A 9,953-nucleotide genomic window follows, 5' to 3' on the forward strand; every position below is an offset into this window, starting at 1 on the left:
TGAAGTTTTTTTGCTGCAGGATGGCCACCTTAAGGTCTGCTATAGTGTGGCCAGGGAGGTTGAAGTGCTCTCCTACAGGTTTTTTGTATATTGCCATTCCTAATATCTGATTTGTGTCCGTTCACCCTTTCCATAGCGACTGTCCAGTTTGGCCTATGTACATAGCAGAGGGGCATTGCTGGCATATGATGGCAGGTGAATGAACCGGTGATGGTGTGGCTGATCTGGTTAGGTCCTGTGATGGTGTCACTGGTGTAGATATGTGGGCAGAGTTGGCATTGAGGTTTGTTGCATGGATTGGTTCCTGAGCTAGAGTTACTATGGAGCAGTGTGCAGTTACTGGTGAGAATATGTTTCAGGTTGGCAGGTTGCCTGTGAGCGAGGACTGGCCTGCCACCCAAGGCCTGTGAAAGTGTGCGATCATTGTCCAGGATGGGTTGTAGATCCCTGATGATGCGTCGGAGAGGTTTTAGCTGGGGACTGTATGTGATGGCCAGTGGAGTCCTGCTGGTTTCTTTCTTGGGTTTGTCTTGCAGTAGGAGGCTGCTTTGTACAGCAGAGAAACTGCTGATCTTCAGTTCATCTGCAAATTTGACACCATCAGCTCAGGATTAAACAAAGACTGTGAATGGCTTGCCAATTACAAAACCAGTTTCTCCTCCCTTGGTTTTCACACCTCAACTGCTAGAACAGGGCCTCATCCACCCTGATTGAACTGCCTCATTATCTCTAGCTTGCCTGCATATATATACCTGCCCCTGGAACTTTCCACTACATGCATCTGACGAAGTGGGTATTCACCCACGAAAGCTCATGCTCCAAAACGTCTTTTAGTCTATAAGGTGGCACAGGATTCTTTGCTGCTTTTACAGATCCAGACTAACATGGCTACCCCTCTGATACTAGACTAGAGAAGGAGGGTAGACTGCCTCCATTCCAGGCTAAACCCCGGGGATTATTTTGTCCCATAACTGTGGGTTCACTCTAGCTAAAGATCCAGCCGATGAGGAGGCCTTCTGTCTCTAGGTGGATTACGGCAAACTTCTGGTGTTGTTGCACCCAAAAGTACCATGGGCTTAAGGTCTGCAGCACGAACAGGTGAGGAGGTGGTATCAGCTCATGCTGGGCAAAGGGGTATCTCAGCCGCTGGCAGTATGGGAGGAGAACAGTCAGGAATAGGTGATTCGTGAGTCAGTGTCTGACCAGAAGAGGTGAAGTCACACCACTCAACTGCAGATGTGTCTGAGGACTGGCATGATCTGGCAACAGCTGATCTACATGTCGCCGCCAGGTAAGATTCTCTGCATTCCAAACTGTGTAGGAAACAGGTCCTGTTTGAGTGATGATCGTGGCAGGGACCCATTTAGCTCCAGAAGTATAATTCTGAGCCAAAACTGGCTGTCCCAGGCTAAAGGTTCGGTCTTTTGCTCTGGGTGCACGTCTGATGACTTGATGTTGCTGCTGATGTTGCACAATTTGTCAGGGTTCAGAAGGTTTCAGCAGATCAAAGCAAGTGCGCAGCTGTCGTCCCATCATTAGAAAGGCCGGGGATGCCTGGGTGGTAGCATGAGGTGTGTTTCTGTAGGAAAGTAAGAAGGTATCCAGACGCTTTTGAATGGAGTGTTGTCCCCTTGCTGATTTCAAAGCGTGTTTCATTGTCTGCACAAATCTTTCAGCTAATCCATTGGTAGATGGATGATATGGTGCTGACGTGATGTGGTGTATCCCATTTGCCTTCATAAAATTTTGAAACTCCTGAGAGACGAACTGCAGTCCGTTGTCGCTCACAAGTTCTTCTGGGAGACCAAAACGACTAAAGAGTCCCCGTAGTTTTTGGACAGTACTCTGCAGTAGTGGACTGCATTATAGAGGCTTCTGGCCATTTAGAATGGGCATCTACTGCCACCAAGAACATGCTTCCTTCAAGGGGGCCAGCAAAGTCAATGTGAATACGTTGCCACGGGTTTTCAGGCCAGTCTCATGGGTGTAGGGGTGCCCACTGGGGTGCATTCCTCATACCCTGACATGACATACAAGCTTTTGCTTTCTCTTCAATAGCACTGTCCAATTCAGGCCACCAAAAATAGCTTTGTGCAATTTCCTTCATGTGCACTATTCCACAGTGACTGGAATGTAGCTGTTCTAACATCTGTGATCTCAGTGGTGGTGGAATAATAACACGTCTCTCCCACAAGAAACAACCGGATTGGACCGATAACTCCGTCCTCCTGGACATGTAGGTAACAAAGTCGGATGAGACCGGAAAGGTTTGTCGAGATTTTCCATGCATCACCAGGTCCATAACTTGGGACAATACTGGGCCAACGCGAGTTGCCTTCTTTATCTGAGTAGCAGTGATGGGTGTATTCTCTACCTGATCAAAGTAGAAGATTTCCTTTTGGGCACTATCTTGATGTTTGATCGGCAAAGGCAACCTTGAGAGGCCATCTGCATTGCCGTGCAGAGTGGATTTCCGATATTTAATTTTATAAGTGTGTGCTGAAAGTAACAATGCCCAACGTTGCATACAACTAGCAGCTAATGGGGGAATGCCTGTGTAGGGTCCAAAAATTGACGTCAGAGGTCGATGGTCTGTGAGAAGAGTAAACTTTCGCCCAAACAGGTACTGATCAAACTTCCGAATTCCAGAAACAATTCCTAATGCCTCACGTTCGATTTGGGAGTAGTTAGTTTTTGCTTTGCTTAGAGTGCATGAAGCAAAAGCAATAGGTCTCTCTTCTCCAGAAGGCATAATGTGTGACACGACTGCTCCCATTCCATAAGGGGAGGCATCGCAGGCAATTGTAGGGGTAAGGATGGATGAAAGTGCATTAGAACTTCAGAATTTAGCAGTGCATCCTTAGCTTTGTTAAATGCAACATCACAGGCTTCAGTCCACTTCCAGGCCTTGTTCTGCCCCAGGAGCTCATGAAGTGGTTTTAGCAGTATGGCTAACTGTGAGATGAACTTTCCATAATAGTTCAGTAGTCCTAGAAACGAGTGCAGCTGGCTTACATTTCAAAGTGGGGGAGCCTCTACCATAGCTTTAACTTTTGCAGGGGCCTTATGAAGACCTGCAGAATCAATGATGTGTCCCAAATATTCAACAGAGAGCTTGAAGAATTCACACTTGTCTTTGCGAAGTCGTAGGCCATACTCTTCCAGTCTTTGTAGGGTAGCCTCTAAATTCTTTAAATGATCCTCTTCATTCCTTCCAGTGACCAGGATATCATCCAGATAGCACTGAACTCCTGACAAGCCACACAAGATCTGTTCCATAGTCCTCTGGAACAGGGCAGGAGCAGACATTATTTTGAAGGGTAGGCGACAGTATCGATAAAGCTCCTTATGAGTCACAATAGTCAACAGATCTTAGGACTTGTAATCGACATGCATCTGTAAATATGCTTGACTCAGATCAATCTTACTGAACTTTTGTCCCCGAGCCAGGCCTGCGAAGAGGTCATATATGCAGGGAAGAGGGTATTGCTCTGCACACAACACTGGGTTGACAGTGACTTTAAAATCACCGCAAATCCGGAGAGAGCCATCTTTCTTCACTATTGGAACGATAGGAGTGGCCCATGAACTATGGGTAAGTGGTGTTAGGACTCCATTGGTGACCAGGCGCTTCAGGTCTGTTTCGACTTTTGGCCTGATGGCATATGGTACAGTACAGGCTTTCAGATATTTTGGTGGACTATCAGGTTTAATGTTCAATGTCACAGTGATTCCCTTCATACTTCCCAAATCCTCTCCAAAAACAGGAGCATGTTTCCTTAGTATAGGGGTTAGACTGGTTTCTTCTTTAGTCATCCGGTGCACTTCTGCCCAGGTCAGCTAAATCTGCCCAAGCCAAGACCTACCCATTAAGTTTGGGTAGTTACCTCTCACCACAAACAGTGGCAATTTACCAGCCCGTCCATTGAGCTCCACCTTAACATCAGTAGTGCCCAACATGGGCACAGCTTCTCCTGTATACGTCTTCAGAACAGTTTTTGTTGCCTTAAGCGGAAGAGGCTGTAGCTTTTCTTTATACACAGTTTCGGAGACCAGCGAGACAGCTGCACCGGTGTCCAGTTCCATGCATATAGGTTTGCCATCCAATAACGGGGTTATCCCGAATTCATGTGAGCCCACTGCCAAAGACAAAACATGCAGTGGCACTTCCGCTTGTGATGAGGTGCCACCTTGATCATCCTGGGTCTGCTCTAGGGTATGCAGGGTACCTCTTTTTGTCGGCCAGACCACAGGCCTCTTGTTCTTTTCTTTACAGGAACACTCAATGTGTCCCTTTTTGCCACAGTGTCGACACACCAGGTCCTTACACCAGCATTCTGATGCCTGGTGACCTGGCTTACCGCAGCGGTAACATTCCTGACTCTGCACAGTTTTGTGGGTAGGTTCTTGTGACAGTTTTTGCAGCCTAGGGGATGCACCGATGTATTGCGCCTCCCTTGTAGCCAGTTCCATGGATACAGCAATATCAACAGCCTTCTGTAATGTAAGCTGAGCCTCTGTCATTAGGCATTTCCATATAGCTTCTCTGTAGAGGCCACACACTAACCTGTCACGCAGCGCATCATTTAACATCTCTTTAAATTCACAGTGTTCTGCTAGCTTTTTTTAAAATTGCTACAAATTGTACAACTGTTTCATCTTCTTTTTGGTCTCTTTTGTGAAACCGATATCTTTCAGCAACTACCAGTGGTTTTGGGGAAAAATGGGACCCCAGGATTTCCACCATGTCACTGCAAGATTTAGTCTCAGGCTTAACAGGGTATAGTAAGCTGCGTAACAGGGAGTAGGTTTTAGCTCCTACAACACTTAAGAATATGGGCACCTTCTTCTCTTCTGAAATGTCATTTGCAATAACAAAAAGCTCAAAACACTCAGTATACGCAGGCCACTGCTCTATATTCTCATCAAAAGGTTCCAGTGTCCTGGTCAGAGTAGCCATGATTTTTAGTTTCACTTTCTGTACCTTGACTTATACTTCCTTGTGTTGCTGGAGCAGCACGGGAATCCCATTATCGTAGCCACTTGTTATATCCTTGGGGGCAGCCGGTTTAAGAAGAAATCACTTGAGGCCAGACAGCAGACAGCTAACAAAACTACCTTTTATTTACAGACACAGAGCTTACCCAATCGGCCGAAGCTGGCTGGGCTAACCCCTAATAATCTAACTCAGCTGCATGGGAACAAAAACCATGACAACCAAATACACAACAGTGGGCACCCTGCTGTGTGGGTGAGATGACGGTAACCCAGACTCAGGGCTGGAACAGGCCCCTGATTGAGGGGGTGGCTGCATGGTTTACAGCGCTCTGATGTCTCAGACAATGTGTCTCTCCCAAAGCCTCAGATCTGCATCCCCAGAAGGCTCCTGTGCTGCCTCCGCTCCTTTCACCTTCTACAGCAAGGAGCAGCAGCAAGGGGCAGGGATGAGCCGTAAGCACTAGGTGGGGGGCAGAGGCTTCAGGAGCCCAGAGTGTTTGCCTGTCTGGGCATTTTGGCTGAGACCTCAGGGACACATCGTCAGGCAGAATCCCAGGCATCTGTATGAAAGGAGCATAAGGATATAAGAGCAGTCAGACTGGGTCAGACTGGGTCCATCTCGCCCAGTGTCCTGTCTTCCCATAGCGACCAAAGCCAGGTGCCCCAGACAGAATGAACAGAACAGGTAATCATCAAGTGATCTATCCCCTGTCACCCGCTCCCAGGAAACAGAGACTGGGGACACCTTCCCTGCCCATCCTGGCTCAGAGCATGTCCTCCATGAATCGATTTAGCTCTTTTTCTGAGCCCTGTTATAGTCTTGACCTTCACAACATCCTCTGGCAAGGAGTTCCGCAGGTTGACTGTGCGTTGTGTGAAAAAATACTTCCTTTTGTTTGTTTTAAACGTGCTGCCTATTAATTTCATTTGGTGACCCCAAGTTCTTGTGTTATGAGAAGGAATAAGTAACACTTACTTAGTTACTTTCTCCACACCAGCCATGATTTTATAGACTTCTATCATATCCTCCCTTAGTCACCTTTTCTCCTAGCTGAAAAGTCCCAGTCTTATTATTCTCTCCTCAGATGGCAGACACTCCATACCCCTTTCTGAACCTTTTCCAATTCCAATACATCTTTTCTGAGATGGGGTGACCGTCTCTGCATGCAGCATTCAAGATGTGGGCATACCATGGATTTATGCAGTGGCAATAAGATTTTCTCTCTTATTTTCTATCCCTTTCCTAATGACTCCCAACATTCTGTTCCCTTTTTGCCGGCCGCTGCACATTGAGTGGATGTTTGCAAAGAACTATCCACAGTGACTCCAAGATCTCTCACTTGAGTGGCAACAGCTATTTGACATCCCATCGTTTTATAGGTAGAGTTGGGATTATGTTTGCCAATGTGCATCACTTTGCATTTATCAGTATTGAATTTCATCTGCCATTTTGTTGCCCTTTCACCCAGTTTCGTGAAATCTCTTTTTAGCTCCTCACAGGCTACTTAACTATCCGCAGTAGTTTTGGATCATCTGCAAATTTTGTCACCTCGCTTTTTAGCAGATCATTTATTAATATGTTGACTAGTCCTGGTCCCAGTACAGACACCACTAGTTACCTGTTTGCATCCTGAAAACAGACCATATATTCCTACCCTTTGTTTCCTAGCTTTTAACCAGTTATTGATCCATGTGAGGGCCTTCCAGAGGTGAAAGTAAGTCAGTCCAGTCCAGTATGGGATACCGGCAAGAGCGGGTACTCTGTGCCAGCCCGGCCCGACTTCCCCAGGCTGGTGATTTAAAGGGCCCAGGGCCTCCTGCAGTGGCTGGAGTCCCGGGTCCTTTAAATCGTCTCCAAAGCCCCCCTGCCGGAGCCCCGGGGAGCAAATCACTGCCGTGGATGCTGCTCTCTCCTGCGCTACAAACACAGAGCAGGGGCAGCGGGAGCTTCCTTACAGTGGGAGGGGCACTGTTGTCTGAACTGTGGCACTCCCATGACACCCCTTCCTCAAGGACACACACTCACACCACCCCTTCCCCAGAGGCCACACTCACAGAACGCCTCTTCCCCCCCTAAGACTCCACCCTTCCCCCCACTCCATCACTGGTCCTAACAGCTCGTAAACAGTGGTGGAGCCACAGCCCTCTAACCCCCTGTTCCAGCACCCCTGACACAGAACTAAGCAGGCAGCAGTGTGTGTGTATGTGTGAGAGACAGAGGCTGCTGTGCTGAGCTGAGCCAGTGAGGGAAGCATGGGCTGATGTTGGGGCTGTCTCCCTCCCCCTGCCTCAGGACTTGTTGCTTGCAGCAGCTGTCTGGACTTAGAGACAGTGTTCCCACACACTCACTCTCTCCCCACAGACACACACACACTCTGTACCCCACCAGGCACATTGCAGTTGAAGAGCAGCTGGCAATCTAGTAGGATTCCCATGGAACAATGGGATAGACAAATCTGCATCATGTGATGCTGTACCAGCCATGAGGTCTTGCAAACCCTTCCCAAAACACCTGCAGCCAGTTACACAGCTACCCACAATGCACTGCTCTCTGTGGCCATCCAAGATTCTAGCCTGGATGTGCTCTGGTGACACAAGGGGCATAGTGTGGATATGCAACAGCTGTTTAATTAAAACACTTTAAAGCCACATTACCCAATAGTGTAGCCACAGCTTAAGAGTGAGACAAGACCCAGCTCCCTTGAAACTAAAGGACCACAACTTCCCCTGTAATTGACAGGATGTGAATCTGTGCTAGGAAACCCCAATGGATTACTAGTTCATCGTCTTAGCCACTCGGCCATAACTACTTGCTTGAGATGGGTCTCTCACTACACTCTAGTTCTGTTCTCAATCTGTGATCAATTCCAGTTGTTCCCTAAGACCAGCTTCCACAACACACACACTGCTGTGCCGTTGTGGAAGTGTGTCCATGGCTGAACTGCAAGAATTCCTGCTCATTTCCCTTCTGGCTGGAGCATGAGGAGGGTGTTGTTGTGGTCAATGACGTTCCTGTAGATTGTTGTCCATTTCCTGCCTTGATCATTCAGACAGTTCCTTTACCATCATAACCCCAGCACATCAGGGATTGAAATAGCAGAGGGTAGGTTTTCTCCTGGGCACTGAGCTTTGCTAGGGGATTCGTGGCTCCTTTCTTCCTCACCCTGGGGTAAGCTCAGCTATTTATTCCATCCTTGATGTTTCAGTGAATAACAAGAGTTGACCGAGGAAAGAGGTGGACAGGGCGGGTCTTAGGGGAGGGGCAGAGAGGTGTGGGTGGTGGACAGGGCAGGTCAGGTGAGGGGATAGAGAGGTGTGAGTGCTGGGCAGGGTGGGTCCCAGGGGAGAAGCAGAGAGGCACAAGTGGTGGGCAGGGCTGGTCTTAGCGGAGGGGGCAGAGATGTTTGGGCAGGGTGAGTCTCAGGGGAAGGGCAGAGAGGTGGGGGCAGCAGACAGGCCTTGGGGTATGGGGTGGAGAGGCACAAGGAGGCCTTCGGGCAGCAGAGGAGCAAGCGAAAGTTGGACCAGCAGGCCTCAGCCAAAGAGGAAGAGCAGGGGTGGGAAGTGGCCAAATGGGAGTTAGGGAAGAGCATAGGTGGGGCCTCAGAGGGAGGAGAATGAGTCAGGGGGTGGAGTGGGCAGGGCCACCCAGAGGATTCAGAGCCTGGGGCAAAACAATTTTGGGGGCCCCTTATATAAAAAAGTTGCAATAGTCTAGAATACTATATTCTCATGGGGGCCCTGCCGGGCCTGTGGCAAATTGCCCCACATGTCCCCCTCTGGGTTTCCCTGTCCTCAGCCTCTTCTTGTAAGTCCCCTGCCCCCTAATCATTTTTGTTGCCCTCCCCTAGACTCTCTGTAACTTGTTTCTCTAGTGGGAGGGTGAAAACTGGACGCAATGCTCCAGATGTGACCTCACCAATGCCGAATAGAGGGGAATAGTCACTTATGCTGCCAATACTCCTTCTAAACCAGCCCAGTATGACCAGTTACCCATATTGAATGCAGACCCACCAATATTTGATCAATTGGTTACTGTCCATTCAGGAGGTTCTTTCCTACCTATTCATAAATAATGAAGATGCTCTAAGCAGAGGGGAGAGAGCTGTCCCACCCGTGTAGTTAATCCATCTCCCCGAGAGGTGGTAGCTACGTCACTGGGGGAATCTATGTGGGTGGGTGTGCAAGCTGTGGTGTCTCCATGCATCTATAAGTTTAATGAAACCCCATTTTTAAAAGCACTGTGGTCTGGGAAGAGAACAGGAGATCTCTGAGGCAGGGCCTGTCTTCAAACTCTTTAAGATCACTGACTTACTTTCATAGCAGTCATGGGGGTATAGCTCAGTGGTAGAGTGTTTGACTGCAAATCAAGTAGTCTTTGGTTCAGATCCAAATGCCCCCTTACACACCTCTTCCTTCAACCAAAGTAATTGCATTTCTGTTATGTTCACGAGTTCCACTGAGTAGGGATCCCTGAAATGAATGCAAACATTCAATATCTTCCTGTGCAAATGCATATAAACCTAGCAAACATGTGCCTCCACTGAAATCAGTTCAAATCCTCTAAAGGATTAAAGAATCCTTATTGAGGTTGCAGGAAAAAACAATCCTGATGTGTAGAAAGAATAGTAAATATGGCAGGTGGCCAGCTTGGCTTAACAGTGAAATCCTTGCTGATCTTAAACGCAAAAGAGAAGCTTACAAAAAGTGGAAGATTGGTCAAATGACCAGAGAGGAGTATAAAAATATTGCTCAGGCATGCAGGAGTGAAGTCAGGAAGGCCAAATCACACTCGGAGTTGCAGCTAGCAAGAGATGTTAAGAGCAAGAAGAAGGGTTTCTTCAGGTATGTTAGTAACATGAAGAAAGTCAAGGAAAGTGTGGGCCTCTTACTGAATGACGGAGGTAACTTAGTGGACAGAGGATGTGGAAAAAGCTAATGTACTCAATGCTTTT

The 9,953-nt window shown here is 47.9% G+C and overlaps 1 non-coding gene across 1 annotated transcript; it reads left to right on the forward strand.

Annotated features, from left to right (window-relative positions):
- Positions 1-9,328: 9,328 nt before the first annotated feature.
- On the forward strand, positions 9,329-9,400 carry TRNAC-GCA (transfer RNA cysteine (anticodon GCA)). The gene has a single exon. It is a non-coding gene; the product is annotated as a tRNA-Cys (tRNA).
- The last annotated feature ends 553 nt before the right edge of the window (positions 9,401-9,953 follow it).

Source organism: Gopherus flavomarginatus, chromosome 2, assembly GCF_025201925.1.
Source record: "Gopherus flavomarginatus isolate rGopFla2 chromosome 2, rGopFla2.mat.asm, whole genome shotgun sequence".
NCBI lineage: Eukaryota > Metazoa > Chordata > Testudines > Testudinidae > Gopherus > Gopherus flavomarginatus.